The sequence below is a fragment of the Salmo trutta genome, chromosome 18 (assembly GCF_901001165.1).
Source record: "Salmo trutta chromosome 18, fSalTru1.1, whole genome shotgun sequence".
Classification (NCBI taxonomy): domain Eukaryota; kingdom Metazoa; phylum Chordata; class Actinopteri; order Salmoniformes; family Salmonidae; genus Salmo; species Salmo trutta.
Window position 1 is genome coordinate 42,701,268 of NC_042974.1, and position 19,390 is coordinate 42,720,657.

Here is a 19,390-nt window from a genome sequence, read left to right on the forward strand (position 1 = left end):
ATAATATACATCTTGTTCAGAGATTAAACTGACAGAACCAAGAAATGAATCAATTTGATCTGTTTTCCAAGTTATCCATTCCTGTAAATGACCTCATCAGTCGTTTGTGTGTGTGTTTGCGTGGGTCCCAGATGCCCTTTCCTGATGGCCATTATGGCAGCACATGTTTTAGGCAGCTGTGCTCTTGCAGGATCTAATCCCATGGTCCACTGCATCTGATGATCTACTTTCCCTGTTGCTCGGCCATGCCTTCAGTAGAGGGCACAGAGGGCAGATCCAGTCATCTCTCCCCAGACAAACAGACAGGGTGTTGAGATGCCATGAACAACAATGGGTTTTGTCATCTGGTGTGATGTAACAATGTTAACTCCACATCCACTTTACTGGAGATGTCATGTCACACCTGAGGGGCTTTTTCCAACCCACATGACAAAAAAAGTGCATTTCTACCATTCAACAACACATGGAAGCATTCTGAGGGTGGAGCACGGTGAGTGATGTTTTTTTAAAGCTCCCCCTCTTCTCTTCCTATCAGCAGCCGTGGTGGCAACAGAGGCCAAATTGGTTCAATTAAGATAATCATTATTTGAATCAGGTAGCAAACCCCTCAAACATCTAAAACAGCCTCCTGAGACGGACAAAGACTAAAATAACCTTCAGTCAGAGAGAGAGAGAGGGGGGGAGAAAGAGGGACAGAACGAGAGGGAGGGTTACATCTGAACTCTGACAGAACGAGAGGGAGGGTTATATCTGAACTCTGACAGAACGAAGCATCAGGCTGACCACTTACAGATAGAGAAATTAATTACTGATTTATAATTATGTAAAATGCAATGCTTTACTCTTCAACACTGTGCTGATAACCACAATTATCCCATCAAAATAGTGTGTGTGTCTGTCTTTCTCTGTCTGATGTGTGTCTAACTGCAGATATCAGTATGGAAACCATCAAAGAGCAAACATTCCCAGAATTGAGCTAGCAGCTGAATCACAGTCTGAACTGCAGCCCCTGCCATGATGTAGCCTGCTAATCCAATACTCACTGGCAGGGATGGTGTATCAAAGGAGCACAGTGACACCTTAATTTTCACATCAAATGGATGGAGAATACTAATATGTTGTGATTCAGCTATACCTACAGTGCCTTGCAAAAGTATTCATCCCCCTTGAAGTTTTCCCTATTTTGTTGCATTACAACCTGTAATTTAAATTGATTTTTATTTGGATTTCATATAACAGACATACACAAAATAGTCCAAATTGGTGAAGTGAAATGAAACAAATAACTTGTTTCAAGAAAATTATACAAAATAAAAAATGGGAAAGTGGTGCACTTCATATGTTTTCACCCCCTTTGCTATGAAGCCCCTAAATAAGATCTGGTGCAACCAATTACTTTCAGAAGTCACATAATTAGTTAGATTGCACACAGGTGGACTTTATTTAAGTGTCACATGATCTGTCACATGATCTCAGTATATATACACCTGTTCTGAAAGGCCCCAGAGTCTGCAACACCACGAAGCAAGGGGCAACACCAAGTAAGCGGCACCATGAAGACCAAGGAGCTCTCCAAATAGGTCAGGGACAAAGTTGTGGAGAAGTACAGATCAGGGTTGGGTTATAAAAAAATATCAGAGACTTTGAACATCCCACGGAGCACCATTAAATCCATTACTAAAAAATGGAAAGAATATGGCACCACAACAAACCTGCCAAGAGAGGGCCACCCACTAAAAGATAACCCTGAAGGAGCTGCAAAGCTCCACAGTGGAGATTGGAGTATCTGTCCATAGGACCACTTTAAGCCGTACACTGCACCGAGCTGGGCTTTATGCAAGAGTGGCCAGAAAAAATCCATTGCTTAAAGAAAAAAATAAGCAAACGTTTGGTGTTCGCCAAAAGGCATGTGGAAGACTCCCAAAATATATGGAAGAAGGTACTCTGGTCAGATGAGACTAAAATTGAGTTTTTTTGCCATCAAGGAAAATGCTATGTCTGGTGCACACCCAACACCTCTCATCACCCAGAGAACACCATCCCCACAGTGAAGCATGATGCTGGCAGCATCATGCTGTGGAGATGTTTTTAATCGGCAGGGACTGGGAAACTGGTCAGAATTGAAGGAATGATGGATGGCGAAAAATACAGGGAAATTCTTGAGGGAAACCTGTTTCAGTCTTCCAGAGATTTGAGACTGGGACAGAGGTTCACCTTTCAGCAGGACAATAACCCTAAGCATACTGCTAAAGCAACACTCAAGTGGTTTAAGGGGAAACATTTAATGTCTTGGAATGGCCTAGTCAAAGCCCAGACCTCAATCCAATTGAGAATCTGTGGTATGACTTAGATTGCAGTACACCAGCGGAACCCATCCAACTTGAAGGAGCTGGAGCAGTTTTGCCTTGAAGAATGGGCAAAAATCCCAGTGGCTAGATGTGCCAAGCTTATAGAGACATACCCCCAAGAGACTTGCAGTTGTAATTGCTGCAAAAGTTGGCTCTACAAAGTATTGACTTTGGGGGGGGTGAATATTTATACATGCTCAAGTTCAGTTTTTTTGTCTCATTTCTTATTTGTTACACAAAAAAGATTTGCCATCTTCAAAGTGGTAGGCATGTTGTGTAAATCAAATGATACAAACACACAAAAAATATATTTTCATTCTAGGTTTTAAGGCAACAAAATATGAAAAATGCCAAGGGGGGTGAATACTTTCGCAAGCCACTGTGCCAACAGGGAAAAATGTGTCTGAATCAGTGTTTCAGAGAAACCACTTAAGAGGTTCTGGCACTGGAATTATGTGACAGAAAAGCGAGTGCCCTTTAGAAAATACAGACCGCATAGGAATCTGGTGTGCACTTAGCCGACTCTACATTAGGTTCTTTCATATTGGTATTTGATACATAGCAACAAGCTTATTTCAAATAAATTTACACATACAGGACTGCCAACAGTTCCATTATCAAAATATGTCTTCATCAAAATACACAGATGTTGAAGTCTAGTCTGTGCGGTTTTGAATGGACTGTCAGAGGAAAGCATATTGCTGCATCGATCATTAATTAATCAGCACACAGAGCTCTTAAAACTGACACATAAAAGGGTGAATAGACAATGTAAAATATGTAATACCCACATTTATAATATGCTATGAGCCAAAATACCTTTTATCAAACATTTGTATAAAGCAGATGCTGTGTTTTTGAACTATGTTCAAGTGACTTTACATTACCTTGGAAAAAAGGTTTAATTGTATGTTTTGGTCACAATCATTATTTTAATGCAAATGCTTGCACTTGCAAACAAGTACCTGCACTAGTATCAGTCAGTGGTAAATGAGAGCCACCCCAGAGTTTAGTTCAATAGCTCCATCTGTTGATAGGATGTGTTCATGACAAAACAACCCCCTGGGTATTTTGTTGCCGTAGGCTATCAATTTCACATTCTGTTTCCACTACAAGACCACGGTACTTGCCTACGGAGCAGCAAGAGGAACTGTCCCTCCTTACCAGGCTATGCTCAAACCCAACACCCCAACCCGAGTACTTCATTCTTATTAAAAAAAAAAATACCGCTTTTTGTCCCCAATTTTGTGGTATCCAATTGGTAGTTACAGTCTTGTCCCATCGCTGCAACTCCCATACGGACTCGGGAGAGGATAAGGTTGAGAGCTGTGCGTCCTCCGAAACACAACCCAGCCAAGCCGCACTGCTTCTTGACACAATGCCCATTTAACCCGGAAGCCAGCCGCACCAATGTGTCAGAGGAAACACCGTACACCTGGCGACCATGTCAGCGTGCATTGCACCCGGTCCGCCATAGGAGTCGCTAGTGCACGATGGGACAAGAACATCCCTGCCAGACAACGCTTGGCCAATTGTGTGCCGCCCCATTGGTCTCCCGGTTGCCTGCGACAGAGCCTGGACTCAAACCAGGATCTCTAGTGACACAGCTAGCACTGCGATACAGTGCCTTAGACAACTGCGCCACTCGGGAGGCCGAGTACTCCATTCTGCCAACTGGTCTCTTGGTCCTCCCACCCCTCCTTGGGGGTCAGCTCCCGCTCAGCCCAATCAAAGCTCTTCTCCATCCTGGCACCCAAATGATGGAACCACATCCTCCCTTAACATCCTTACCAGTTCTGCCAACAAGAAATTCTGCTCCCTTTTAATTCCCAGAAATTGATACAAAGCAACAAAATAACTAGGGCTTTACAATGACGTTGAAGACTTAGGAAAATCTTGGGGTTAAGTGCATTAAAATCTTCCTAGAAGTTGGACATACATGGTGTTGGACATGACAACATCCTCAGAGAAAATAAATATCTTATTTGAATGAAAACACACTGCTATTGGACATTTTAATATAGTTTAGTTAAAGCATCGGTGTATGTGATCTAACTGCTAAATTGAATGTTTGATCAAAATGTATACACATAATGTCTAGGGACATAAAAGACACTGTTTGTGGAATGTCCCAGTTGATTCCATACCTTTCCAGTAACAATACATTCTGATTCCCTTTCATTTCTTTCTGAAACGTTCACACAAGAGACAATCGTAATGTCCCTTTTCATCTGCACGATTGAATAATAGGCTACTATATATATATCTCTGAAATACAACTTGAAGAGATTCAAGACATTGGCAAACAGTTTTGAAGAAAATGGAACCACGGTAGTACATTTCTTGGAATGATTTCCGTCCCTTGGCTATGAGCCACGGTCGCATGTCTCCTACACAGGCATTGGGTGGAATATAACACCTGCTGTACGTAGCGCTCCTTTTCTCAGAGCAGTAGTACTGATTTTATGTAGCGGCTGTAGACAAGGTACTCTTTCCGGGGAGATGACAAACTCTCCCTTCTACAGCTCCACGTTAACCTGTCCCCCTCCGAACAGTACCAGGGGGTACACTGACACCATGCTGTAGTCTCTGATGAACACATGGCTTGTCTTCACCTTCTCATGGTACACCATGTAGGGGCTGTCGTAGTGGCCCCGGAAACCACCACTTGACCAATAAACAACTAAAACAAAACAAAAAAACAGCTTGTGTGGTTGTTTTGGATGAACTTTTTAGTTACTGTAAAATAGTATTGGTTATGTCTCTGTAGTTTATTCTCACTGTGCGGAAGTTGTAACGTGTAGTTGACGGAGGAGGGGTGTACGTGGACACAGCCATCATTCTTGGTCATGTAGCGCAGCTCGTCTTCATCTTCACCGCACCTTTACTGGTCTGCTTGAACTTCTCATGAGGAGACCTCACCTAGCACAGGAAACAATGGCTTAGCTAAGGTACATATACTGAGCAAAAATATAAAATGCAACATGTAAAGTGTTGGTCCCATGTTTTCTGAGCTGAAATAAAAGATCCCAGAAATGTTCCATATGCACAACAAGCTTTTCTCAAGATTTCTCTCAAATGTTACGCACACATTTGTTTACATCCCTGTTAGTGAACATTTCTATTTTGCTATTTATCCATCCACCTGACAGGTGTGGCATATTAAGAAGCTAATTAAACAGCATGATCAGTACACAGGTGCACCTTGTGCTGGGGACATTAAAAGGCCACACAAAAATGTGCACTTTTGTCACACAACACAATGCCACAGATGTCTCAAGTTGAGGGAGTGTGCAATTGGCATGCTGACTGCAGGAATGTCCACCTGAGCTGTTGCTAGCTAATTTAATGTTCATTCCTCTACCATAAGCCGCCTCCAACGTCATTTAAAAAATGTGGCAGTACATTCAACCGGCCTCGTGTAACCACGTGTAACAGACCACGTGTAACCACGCCTGCAGGATCGTCTGAGACCAGCCACCCGAACAGCTGATTTAACTGTGGGTTTGCACAACCGAAGAATTTCTGCACAAACTGTCTGAAACCCTCTCAGGGATGCTACTCTGCATGCTCGTCGTCCTCACCAGGGTCTTGACCTGACTGCAGTTCGGCGTCGTAACCAACTTCAGTGGGCAAATGCTCAACTTCGATGGCCCCTGGCACACTGGGGAAGTGTGCTCTTCACAGATTAATCCAGGTTTCAACTGTACAGGGCAGATGGCCGACAGCATGTATGGTGTCGTGTGGGCAAGCCGTTTGCTGATGTCAACGTTGTGAACAGGGTGCCCCATGGGCCATGCCTGGAAGCTGAAAATGTCCCAGTTCTTCTATGGCCTGCATACTCAGACACGTCACTCATTGAGCATGCTTGGGATGCTCTGGACCGACGTATACGAAAGCTTGTTCCAGTTCTCACCAATATCCAGCAACTTCGCAAAGCCATTGAAAAGGAGTGGGACAACATTCCACAGGCCACAATCAACAGCCTGATCAACTCTATGCGAAGGATATGTGTCGCGCTGCATGAGGCAAATGGTGGTCACACCAGATACTGACTGGTTTTCTGATCCATGCCCCTACTTTCTTTTAAAGGTATCTGTGACCAACAGATGCATATCTGTATTCCCAGTCATGTGAAATGCATAGATTAGGGCCTAATTTATTTATTTCAATTGACTGATTTCCTATGAATTGTAACTTTGAAATTGTTGCATGTTGCGTTTATATTTTTTCAGTGTACATTATACAAGTACTGAGCTGTTGATCATGCTGGATGGGTAAAGGCTCACCTGAACTACATTGGGATAAAGGGCAGCACAGAGCAACCTGATGTTGTCAATGTTGTCAGAGTTGCGGTTGGCCTGTGGAGGAGATAAAGAGTGAAATTATTGACTTGCATGATTTATGAACAGATTTCATGTGACAATGCAGCATTTATATTAATCATTTGCAGCTCACGAACGAGTCGTACTTTTTGAACTACTTTTTACTGACTCGAGTCACGATTCCTTTTTCTGAGTGACACATTCATTTTAGTTGTTCATTTAACCTGCTGGCTGCAATGAATCCTACAGCAGGATTCATATGCGCTTCTCCGGCTAAGCGGCTCCGGAGACCACCAACTGTCTATCTCGGCAAGCGGTACCAGTACACCAAGTCTGGAACTAACAGGACCCTGAACAGCTTCTACCCCAAGCCACAATACTACTAATCAAATGGCTAACCGGACTACCTGCATTGACCCTTTTTTGAACTAACTCTCTTACACTGACTCTATTCTATGCACACACACACACCGCAACACACACACACACAACATGCACACATATGCGTACTGACACCACATACGCTGCACCACATACGCTGCAGCTACAGCTCAGTCTATTATCTATTTAGTTGTCTAGTCACTTTACCCCTACTGATATGTACATAGCTACCTCGTACCCCTGCACATCAACTCGGTACTGGTACTCCCTGTATAAAGCCATTTCATATTTTACTTGTTATTGTTAGTCACTGTGTATTTATTCCTTGTTTTACTATTTATATTTTTTATCTTTAACTCTGCATTAATGGAAAAGGACCCGTAAGTAAGGATTTCACTGTTGTTTACGAAGCATGTGACAAATAAAATTGGATTTGATTTCTCATGTGCGCACAGGAAAATAGATCATGCTCCAGGCAGCATAGAGAAAACCAATACATGTTTTGATAATTGATGGCATGGTTCAAGAACGAAATGCAATGAATGTATTATTGAATGTTATCAATGAACACAGCTTTGCAGAACCAAAACATACACAGCCTGCCTCTGCTCAAAAAACTTGAACTTGGGGGCTGTCGCAGTTTGCGAACGATATTGTGCAGAAGTCAAGCAATGGCATTCTGCCATTGAGTTGTTCACAATCTAGTCCGGTTGCGGCCGCAACTAGACCTTGTTTCAAATGTATAAATTATCTTATTTGTATGTCTAGCAATCAAAGATGTACATTGCTTAAAGCACACTTTTATAAGTCTCAGTCACAAATGACAGCTCCAATAAGCCCCTATGGTGAACGAGAGGCTTGAAGAATCCTAATTATTTTGTTTATTATTCATTGTTCGCTGGTAGGGTCCTGCGTGCTATGGGCATTACAGAATCCAATCAACTAAATGAGTCTAAAGATTGGTTTGTTTGACTGAACGAGTTGAAAAGATCCAAGTCAGTAAAAAGAACCCAACTTCCCATCACTAATTTCTATCATGGATTTATCTTAGGTACTGTATAATTCTGATTGAAACACACACACATACATACACATATATACATACACACATATATATATATATATACATATATATATATATATATATATATATATATACACACACACACAGTGTGTGTGTGTGTGTGTGTGTGTGTGTGTGTGTGTGTGTGTGTGTGTTCTACCTCGCAGCCCCTAGCCTCCAGGACACCCTCAGTCCATTTGGCAGCCATTCTCTCTATGACTCTGGCCCTCAGTCCCTCCTTGACAAAGCCAATGTCAGACAACAGCTCCGTAAACTGCCTCTTCAGACTGGTTATCTCCTGCAAACCACAAAGCACATCAGAGACTCTTGCAAGTACCGTATATTACAACACTGTACTAATGCCACCTGTCAGGAAAGATGCCACAGAACAGTATCTGACCTGTAAGGCCCTGCCAGGCAGGAAGTTCTCTCAGCAGTACTGAAACCAAGCCTGGTTCACGTTGTTGGCTGCACCACACCAGCTGTGTGCAACAGCAACACATTACATTAGACAGTCACATGTCCACAGCAGATCATCTGTATTCTACCCTGTGTTTTAGTTGGTTCTACATCTTGCATTGCCACTCAGAACATGTACATCTGTGTCTCAAGGCAAATGCAATTTTCCATAGCTGGTTCAGGTATAATTTCAGTATTTCTGGCATTAGTGTTATAGTGCTAGTGTGTGTTAATATGTGTGATATGGTTAGGGGATAAACAGTAGAGAGAGGTTCAGGTCTGCCCAGTGTGCCCAGCCCCAGTGTGTAAAGTACAGTACCTTGTATCCCTGCAGCAGGGCCAGATGGTCACTGTTAGCCAGGGCGTAACTCAGCTTATTCTCATTGGCCTCCTCCCTCTTATCCCAAGGAGACACCTGGCCACAGGAAGAAAACACTGCAGGAGAGGAGAAAAAAAAGAAGAGAAAAAACAGGAGAGGGGGAATAGGAGAGAGAAACTTGTGACCGTCTGTGTGAAAATGGAAAGCCTCACGGAAGTTCACATTTCTACTCATTCCAATTCAACCCAAGGCTCTGATAGACTGCCATTAGTAAACTCAGGCAAACAGTAGTAAAAAGTGCTTTTTGAAGGGGGAAGGCCAGGCTGGCAGCGTCTGTGAGGGCAGGGTCCAGGCAGCGGAAGATGGCACCAAACAGCATGAGTTTGCTAATGCGGACGTCCATGGGCAGACAGGCCAGGTGGTAGTTCAGAGGGGTGAGCTTCTCGTCAGCCGTCAGAGCCCCCAGGTCTTGCAGACATTGCTTGGCCGCGTCCAGACTGCCCATGGCTGGGGGTATCCTCCGAAAGAACAGACTCCAACAGCCGCTCCACAAACACACCCAGGATCTTAATCCTGAGAGAGAAGGAAAGTGGGGATAGAGAGAGAGGTGGAGAAAGGGGGCAGTGTTGGGAAATCTCAAAGTGAAAATATGTTTGCATTGGTGACAACATTTTTTATTTCACCTTTATTTAACCAGGTAGGCAAGTTGAGAACAAGTTCTCATTTACAATTGCGACCTGGCCAAGATAAAGCAAAGCAGTTCGACAACATACAAAAACACAGAGTTACACATGGAGTAAAACAACATACAATCAATGATGCAGTAGAAAAAAATAAGACTATATACAATGTGAGCAAATGATGTGAGATAAGGGAGGTGAAGGCAAAAAAAATGCCATGGTGGCAAAGTAAATAAAGTATGGCAAGAAAAACACTGGAATGGTAGATTTGTAGTTTGAAGAAAGTTAAAAGTTAAAATATAAATAATATGATGCAAAGGAGCAAAATAAATAAAATAAATAAATACAGTAGGGGAAGAGGTAGTTGTTTGGGTTAAATTATAGATGGGCTATGTACAGGTGCAGTGATCTGTGAGCTGCTCTGACAGCTGGTGCTTAAAGCTAGTGAGGGAGATAAGTGTTTCCAGTTTCAGAGATTTTTGTAATTCGTTCCAATCATTGGCAGCAGAGAACTGGAAGGAGAGGCGGCCAAAGGAGGAATTGGCTTTGGGGGTGACCAGAGAGATATACCTGCTGGAGCGCGTGCTACAGGTGGGTGCTGCTATGGTGACCAGTGAGCGGAGATAAGGGGGGACTTTACCTAGCAGGGTGTTGTAGATGACCTGGAGCCAATGTGTTTGGCGACGATTATGAAGTGAAGGCCAGCCAACGAGAGCATACAGGTCGCAGTGGTGGGTTGTATATGGGGCTTTGGTGACAAAACGGATGGCACTGTGATAGACTGCATCCAGCTTGTTGAGTAGGGTATTGGAGGCTATTTTGTAAATGACATCGCCGAAGTCGAGGATTGGTAGGATGGTCAGTTTTACGAGGGTATGTTTGGCAGCATGAGTGAAGGATGCTTTGTTGCGAAATAGGAAGCCAATTCTAGATTTCACTTTGGATTGGAGATGATTGATGTGAGTCTGGAAGGAGAGTTTACAGTCTAACCAGACACCTAGGTATTTGTAGTTGTCCACAAATTCTAAGTTAGAACCGTCCAGAGAAGTTATGCTGGATGGGCGGGCAGGTGCAGGCAGCGATCGGTTGAAGAGCATGCATTTAGTTTTACTTGTGTTTAGGAGCAGTTGGAGACCACGGAAGGAGAGTTGAATGGCATTGAAGCTCGTCTGGAGGGTTGTTAACACAGTGTCCAAAGAAGGGCCAGAAGTATACAGAATGGTGTCGTCTGCGTAGAGGTAGATCAGAGATTCACCAGCAGCAAGAGCGACATCATTTATGTATACAGAGAAAAGAGTTGGCCCAAGAATTGAACCCTGTGGTACCCCCATAGAGACTGCCAGAGGTCCAGACAGTAGGCCCTCCGATTTGACACACTGAACTCTGTCAGAGAAGTAGTTGGTGAACCAGGCGACGCAATCATTTGAGAAACCAAGGCTACTAAGTCTGCCGATGAGGATATGGTGATTAACAGAGTCAAAAGCTTTGGCCAGGTCAATGAATACGGCAGCACAGTATTGTTTCTTATCGATGGCGGTTACGATGTCGTTTAGGACCTTGAGCGTGGCTGAGGTGCACCCATGACCAGCTCTGAAACCAGATTGCATAGCGGAGAGGGTGCGGTGGGATTCGAAATAGACGGTAATCTGTTTGTTGACTTGGCTTTCGAAGACCTTAGAAAGGCAGGGTAGGATGGATATAGGTCTGTAGCAATTTGGGTCAAGAGTGTCACCTCCTTTGAAGAGGGGGATGACAGCAGCTGCTTTCCAATCTATGGGAATCTCAGACGACACGAAAGAGAGGTTGAACAGGCTAGTAATAGGGGTTGCAATAATTTCGGCAGATAATTTTAGAAAGAAAGGGTCCAGATTGTTAAGCCCAGCTGATTTGTAGGGGTCCAGATTTTGCAGCTCTTTCAGAATATCAGCTGAATGGATTTGGGAGAAGGAGAAATGGGGGAGGCTTGGGCGAGTAGCTGTGGGGGGTGCAGTGCTGTTGAATGCAGTAGGGGTAGTTAGGTGGAAAGCATGGCCAGCCGTAGAAAAATGCTTATTGAAATTCTCAATTATAGTGGGCTTATCGGTGGTGACAGAGTTACCTATCCTCAGTGCAGTGGGCAGTTGGGAGGAGGTGTTCTTATTCTCCATGGACTTTACAATGTCCCAGAACTTTTTAGAGTTGGAGTTGCACGAAGCAAATTTCTGTTTGAAAAAGCTAGCCTTGGCGTTTCTAACTGCCTGTGTGTATTGGTTTCTAACTTCCCTAAAAAGTTGCATATCGCGGGGGCAGTTCGATGCTAATGCAGAACGCCACAGGATATTTTTGTGTTGGTTAAGGGCAGTCAGGTCTGGGGAGAACCAAGGGCTATATCTGTTCCTGGTTCTAAATTTCTTGAAAGGGGCATGCTTATTTAAGATGGAGAGGAAGGCATTTTTAAAAAATAACCAGGCATCCTCTACTGACGGGATGAGGTCAATATCCTTCCAGGATACCAGGGCCAGGTCGATTAGAAAGGCTTGCTCGTTGAAATGTTTTAGGGAGCGTTTGACAGTGATGAGTGGAGGTCGTTTGACCGCTGACCCATTACGGGTGCAGGCAATGAGGCAGTGATCGCTGAGATCTTGGTTGAAAACAGCAGAGGTGTAATTAGAGGGCACATTGGTTAGGATGATATCTATGAGGGTGCCAGTGTTTGCGGCTTTGGGGTTGTACCTGGTGGGTTCATTAATAATTTTTGTGAGATTGAGGGCATCAAGCTTGGATTGTAGAATGGCTGGGGTGTTAAGCATGTCCCAGTTTTGGCCGCCTAGTAGCACGAGCTCTGAAGATAGATGGGGGGCAATCAGTTCACATATGGTGTCCAGAGCACAGCTAGGGGCCGAGGGGGGTCTATAGCAGGCGGCAACGGTGAGAGACTTGTTTTTGGAGAGGTGGATTTTTAAAAGTAGAAGTTCAAATTGTTTGGGTACAGACCTGGATAGCAGGACAGAACTCTGCAAGCTATCTCTGCAGTAGATTGCAACACCGCCCCCTTTGGTCGTTCTATCTTGTCTGAAAACGTTGTAGTTAGGGATGAAGATTTCACAGTTTTTGGTGGACTTCCTAAGCCAAGATTCAGACACAGCTAGGACATCCGGGTTGGCAGAGTGTGCTAAAGCAGTGAATAAAACAAACTTAGGGAGGAGGCTTCTAATGTTAACATGCATGAAACCAAGGCTATTACGGTTACAGAAGTCATCAAAAGAGAGCGCCTGGGGAGTAGGTGTGGAGCCAGGCACTGCAGGGCCTGGATTCACCTCTACATCCCCAGCGGAGCAGAGAAGAATAAGTATGAGGGTACGGCTAAAAGCTATAAGAATTGGTCGTCTGTGACGTCCAGAATAGAGAGAAAAAGGAGCAGGTATCTGGGGGCGATAAAATAGCTTCAAGGTATAATGTACAGACAAAGGTATGGTGGGATGTGAGTACAGAGGAGGTAAACCTAGGCATTTAGTGATTATGAGAGAGATATTGTCTCTAGAAACATCATTGAAACCAGAAGATGTCATAGCATGTGTGGGTGGAGGAACTGAGAGGTTGGATAAGGTATAATGAGCAGGGCTAGAGGCTCTACAGTGAAATAAGCCAATAAACACTAACCAGAACAGCAATGGACAAGGCATATTGACATTAAGGAGAGGCATGCTTAGCCGAGTGATCAGAGGGTCCAGTGAGATTCAGACAGCTAGCCGGGCCGTAGGTAGCAAGCTGGTGGAAGATGGGAGGGAGGTCTGTTTTTAGCCGCCTCGTGCGTTTCCGTCTGTGGGTTAGTGGGGTTCCGTGTGGAAGGGGGGACCTGTCCAAGTTGGCAAAATAGTTAGTTATAGTGGCCCAAGAAAAGTGTCCGACAGACCTATTCAGATCGCAGCCGAAAAGACAGCTAACGATTAGCTGGCCGCAGATGGGCGATCAGGTTACGTCGCGACGGAGGGGCCCGTTGGACAACTCCCTCGGGCAGATAACGTCGGTGATCCAGTCGTGAAGACCCAATGGGGCTCCGCATCGGCAGTAAAACGGGTCAGGATAGGTGAGATGTAGCCCAGGAGACACTTCAGCTGGCTAGCTCAGGAATAGCCCACGAGTGGCTGACGGAACTCTTCAGCTGGCTAGCTAGCAAGCTCCGTAATAGTGTGTGTTAATTCCGTGACCGACGTTGGCAATAGTCACTCAGGTAGCAGCTAGTTAGCTGCAAGATCCAGGTGTAAATGTCCAGAGCCGTAGCTAGCTGAACTTCAACGTTAGCCAGTGAAAATGGCTAGCTTCTGTCGTGGAATTCAGATGAGGTAAATAATACTTTCTTTTTTTTTTAAATTGATGAGGCGGGTTGCAGGAGAGTGCTTTGAGGTTGAGTATTTAGAATAAAAAAAAATGTAAAAAGATAAGTGAAGAAAAAAATATGTAAATATATATATATATACACGGGACACGACAGGACGTCTGAACTGCTACGCCATCTTGGAAAATTGTGAAGATGTGGATTCTAGAACGTCACCTTTAAACTTGTGAATAAGTGTCAAAACACCAGCAGAATGACTTGATCCGTGACTGAACATGTCATGAGTATCTACATTGAAAATCCAGGGAAGGTTCAAATGAATGAAGGTGGGGATGATTAGGTGGCCATGATGGTATGAGGGCCAGATTGGGAATTTAGCCAGGCCACCGGGGTTAACACCCCTACTCTTACAATAACTGGCACGGGTGACCACAAAGAGTCACGATACCCGTTTAACATCCCATCCGAAAGGCGGCACCCTACACAGGGCAGTGTCCCCACTCACTGCCCTGGGGCATTGGGATATTTTATTTTAGACCAGAGGAAAGAGTGCCTCCTACTGGCCCTCCAACACCACTTCCAGCAGCATCTGGTCTCCCATCCAGGACCAACCCTGCTAAGTTTCAGAAGTAAGCTAGCATTGGGATGCAGGGTGGTATGCTGCTGGCAAAGTTGTTAAAGTTGACAATTATTTACTGGAAGACTGGAATTGGTCAGTAGAGCGGTACTCAGTAGAAAAGGAGTGGACTTTGGTGAGAGCAACAGTCAAATTTTCAGTGTCAATGGTGAAGAAAAATTCCTTCATAGTGAATCTCGGCCTTCGAGATTAGGCAAATTTTACTCCCGATGTAGGGAGAATCCTGTAATGGTCTGCTTGCCTGAGGCAGAGCTGCTCCGAGGGGACTCTCTGGATCTCTGGCAGCTCTCTTCAGCCAGCTGGTGTTGGAAGCAGTGGATGGTGAAGAAGTGGAAGCAGACCCCCGAGGCCAAATGGCCCACTCACCCCTCCTCTGCAGGGCATTGGCACGGGTCACTCACGACTCCTCCAGGCTCCCCATGCTCTTAGAAGTGTTGTAACTGAGGGGAAAGAGAGCGAAATAACACTCACATGCCGTCTGGCCCAGTGTGTATTATAAGCAGCCGAATATGCACTGCTATCAATGATTTGGTCCACTCCTTATAACAGATTAGTATAGAAAATATATTACTTGTACACATTAACATAGTTTTCACTTATCTAATGTGCTCTCATCAGAACTTGACAGTTACGGAAACCAGTTGAGAGTATTGGAACACAGCCCCTGTCTGCAGAGACATCCGAGGGTTTAGAGGTCAGAGGTTACAGTACCTTTTCTCCTTTATCTTGCCCGAGTCGACCACATAGACCATGTCATTGATAGTGAAGGAGGTATCTGTGAAGTTGGTGGTGATGATGATCTTGGTGACCAGCTGAACACAGCCTGCTGCTCCTCGTTAGACAGGGACGATTGGACCTCCTGAGTGGTGCAGCAGTCTAAGCGTCACTACAAACCCGGGTTTGATCCCCGGCTGTGTCACAGCCGGCCGTGACCGGGAGACCCATGAGGCAGCGCACAATTTGTCCAGCGCCGTCCGGGTTAGAGGAGGGTTTGGCTGACAGGGATTTCCTTGTCCCCGTAAAGCTCTAGTGACTCCTTGCGGCGGGCCAGGCGCCTGCAAACTGACTTCAGTCGCCAGCTGGACGATGTTTCCTCCGACACATTGGTGCGGCTGGTTTCTGGGTTAAGCGAGCAGTGTGTCAAGAAGCAGTGTGGCTTGGCAGGGTCGTGTTTCGGAGGACGCATGGCTCTCGACCTTCACCTCTCCCGAGTCCGTAGGGGAGTTGCAGTGATGGGACAAGACTAACTACTCATTGGATATTACGAAATTGGGGAGTAGAAGTACAAAAAAATACTAAAATAAATAAATACAAAAAAATGTAAAGAAAAGAAAAAGACAGTGACGAGCAGAGCTGGTACATCACACACCTGACACACAATCACACGCACTTTACTACACACACACACAACTATATCCACAACAAACATAACCCATCTACAGCTGTACCAGAACACACAAACTCAACCCATCACAACCACATATTTATGCAGAACTCTACAACTCATAATTCTAGCAATCCTGCAAGTTCATCCAGTACAGTGCTCCCTGTATTCCCCTAGCTGGCTCTGTTCCGGTTGTTGAACATCCTGTTGGACTAGACCTGCTCATAGAGCGTCTTCATCTCAGCCAGGCCCAGCAGCACCAACACAGCACCTGGACAGGGAAGGAGACATTGTTGATACTGGAGATTTCCAATGTTAATACACGGATACAGCATAACTTAATGTAAAGTGTTACCTAAAGGGAAATCAAGAAACTAAACGTTCACTGTGTGACTATCCATCTGCCATTCCATCTGTCTGTAGTGCTCTCTCACTTGGAGGGTAGCTATTGTCCCCGTCCACCATATACTGCAGCACGCTCTGCACCAGGTCCAGATCTTATCCAGGCAGAGCTGGTCTTCAGCACAGACGTCTTGGTGTCTTTAAACAAACAAAAACATCCTAATTAACATTCTCAGAGTAGTAGTGGACTACAGGGAATAGGGTGCCATTTCAGACGCTGACACAGTGTGGTGTATTTAGCTCAGGGGACAGGGCCATCAACAAAAGCCTCACCTTTGATTTGTATTGGAATAGTGAGTTCCTGCAGGCTGAGCTGCTGGTCAGGGAGTCTTTAATGAAGTCTTTCTTTTGGAGGTTCCTGATGGACCACATGTTGTCTCCCAGCTAGTCCACAAGGTCTTTGGCCCCGCCTCTGTCCCTCCTGCTGCCCGATGAGATCCCTGTGAGGTCTGCCTCCCCCCCAGCCTCCTCAGCAACATTTCTGTGGTGCAATACCTTCCCAAGTTCTCTCACGTCACCCCGCTCCTCCGCTCTCTCCACTGGCTTCCAGTTGAAGCTCGCATCCGCTACAAGACCATGGTGCTTGCCTACGGAGCTGTGAGGGGAACGGCACCTCCGTACCTTCAGGCTCTGATCAGGCCCTACACCCAAACAAGGGCACTGCGCTCATCCACCTCTGGCCTGCTCGCCTCCCTACCTCTGAGGAAGTACAGTTCCCGCTCAGCCCAGTCAAAACTGTTCGCTGCTCTGGCACCCCAATGGTGGAACAAACTCCCTCACGACGCCAGGACAGCGGAGTCAATCACCACCTTCCGGAGACACCTGAAACCCCACCTCTTTAAGGAATACCGAGGATAGGATAAAGTAATCCTTCTAACCCCCCCTTAAAGGATTTAGATGCACTATTGTAAAGTGATTGTTCCACTGGATATCATAAGGTGAATGCACCAATTTGTAAGTCGCTCTGGATAAGATGACTTAAGATGACTTAGTCATTCTGCTAAATGACTTAAATGTAATACAGCAGCCTGGTAGAGGGAGGAAGGAAGGAAGGGGGGGACATAGAGTGAGAGAGAGAGAGAACGAGTGCAAGTTTAATTGAAGTTCAACAACAGCTTTAACTAGAATGCAAGGTTATGCATGTGAGCGTGTGTACAACATTGAGTTCCACTGACCCCGATGGTCTCCAGACGGATCTGGTAGCCCCTGAGTTACCGAGGCATTCTGTACCGCTCCTGTGCCACCCTCTCAGCCACAGAGATGGCAAAAATACGGCAGGGCTGGGTGCAGATGATGTTAGCCACCTCCTGGTCGGCAGGCCCACTCAGAGACGCATCCAGAATGAACTAAGGGATCTGGGTGGTCTTACCACACCTGTAGAAGACCAACACAAAGACATCAGATCTTAACACCAAGTTAACATCAAACATAGAACACTGCAGCATGCAACAAATCTAATACCATCATTTCACATCAGCAGGTCCTTCTCATTCCAGTCAGCCAGCTTGAGTCTCTGCTGCACCATGGAGGTGAAATGCCTGGATGACTAGCAGAGAGAGGAACAGTAACAGGGGATTAGGTGGAGCAAAAGGACATTCCAATATCATCACTAGGGACATGACCACTTATGATTTTAGCTGTAAGGTTTACAGGCATGACTAGTATTGGACAAGACTGATAAATCGCAATTCCTCCATAACACCAATAGATGGCGCTAAATAGCATGACTGGCTGCTTACATTTCTCTCTTGTACTGTAGTCAGGGATTTTTCTGCTATTGAAATCCTTAGGCAGGCTGACTTAGTGTTTTTTCGGGTCGACTAAATCTCTCAGCTGCATGGGAAAATGTGTAGAATTGCAGGAAATTTGCTTTAAAACGACAAAAACGTCTCTCAGCTCCATGGAGAAATTATTATAATTTCAGAAAATTGGCCCTGCCACGCCCCCACCACCTAAACTTTTTACCCCTTTTTCTCCCCAATTGGTAGTTCCAGTCTTGTCCCATCGCTGCAACTCCCATACGGACTCGGGAGAGGCAAAGGTCGAGAGCCATGCGTCTTTCAAAACATAACCCTGCCAAGCTGCACTGCTTCTTGACACACTGCATGCTTAACTCGGAAGCCAGCCGCACCAATGTGTCGGAGGAAACATTGTCCAACTGGTGACCATATCAGCGTGCATGCGCCCGGCCCGCCACAGGAGTCGCTAGAGTGCGATGAGACAAGGACATCCCGGCCGGCCAAACCCTCCACTAACTCGGACGACGCTGGGCCAATTGTGCGTCGCGTCATATGTCTCCCAGTCACAGCCGGCTGCGACACAGCCCGGGTTCGAACCCAGATCTGTAGTGACGCCTCTGCAGTGCCTTAGACAGCTGCGCCACTCGGGAGGCCCTAAGACCCTTTTTGATCCAGAAAAAACCCTGGTAGTAACAGCCCAGAATGAAGTACACTCTCTACTCTACCTGTTTTCTCCTGAACTCTCCACACAGTTTGGTGTTCTCTTGCTGATGGCCCTCTGTCTTCTCTTCATGCCTTTTCACCATCTTTTTCCTCCGGTTGACATACAGTGCCTTCGGAAAGTATTCAGACCCCTTGACTCTTTCCACATTTTGTTACGTTACAGCCTTATTCTACATACAATACCCCATAATGACAAAACGAAAACAGGTTTTTAGACATTTTTGCTAATATATAAATACATAAAATAACAGAAATATGTTATTTACATAAGTATTCAGACCCTTTGCTATGAGACTCGAAATTGAGCTCAGGTGCATCCTGTTTCCATTGATCATCCTTGAGATGTTTCTACAACTTGATTGGAGTCCACCTGTGGTAAATTCAATTGATTGGACATGAGTTGGAAAGTCACACACCTGTCTATATAAGGTCCTCCAGCTCATACTCTGTAGAGCTGAATTCAGGCTGGCTGGCTCTTGGGGGCCCGAGGCGGTCCCCTTGGTGGGCATCTGGTGCTTATACTTGCACTTGGTTCCAAACCTGCAGCCGGCAGATGTCCCGAAAGTGAACGGGGGCCGCCTGTGATAGTGCAGGAGGTCGGGGTCCAGAGTGATG

General features: G+C 45.4%; 2 long non-coding RNA genes and 1 pseudogene across 2 annotated transcripts; all 3 read right to left on the reverse strand.

The window, feature by feature from the left end:
* Positions 1–4,867: 4,867 nt before the first annotated feature.
* Positions 4,868–15,407, reverse strand: LOC115152679 (putative ATP-dependent RNA helicase DHX57; annotated as a pseudogene).
* Positions 15,408–15,734: 327 nt separating this feature from the next.
* Positions 15,735–16,724, reverse strand: LOC115153330 (uncharacterized). The gene is made up of 3 exons (XR_003867684.1): positions 16,587–16,724; positions 16,346–16,451; positions 15,735–16,182 (listed from the first exon to the last, which is right to left on the reverse strand). It is a non-coding gene; the product is annotated as an uncharacterized LOC115153330 (long non-coding RNA).
* A 497-nt stretch (positions 16,725–17,221) lies between these two features.
* LOC115153331 (uncharacterized) lies at positions 17,222–17,859 on the reverse strand. Its single transcript, XR_003867685.1, has 3 exons — positions 17,775–17,859; positions 17,489–17,687; positions 17,222–17,341 (listed from the first exon to the last, which is right to left on the reverse strand). It is a non-coding gene; the product is annotated as an uncharacterized LOC115153331 (long non-coding RNA).
* Between the last annotated feature and the right edge of the window lie 1,531 nt (positions 17,860–19,390).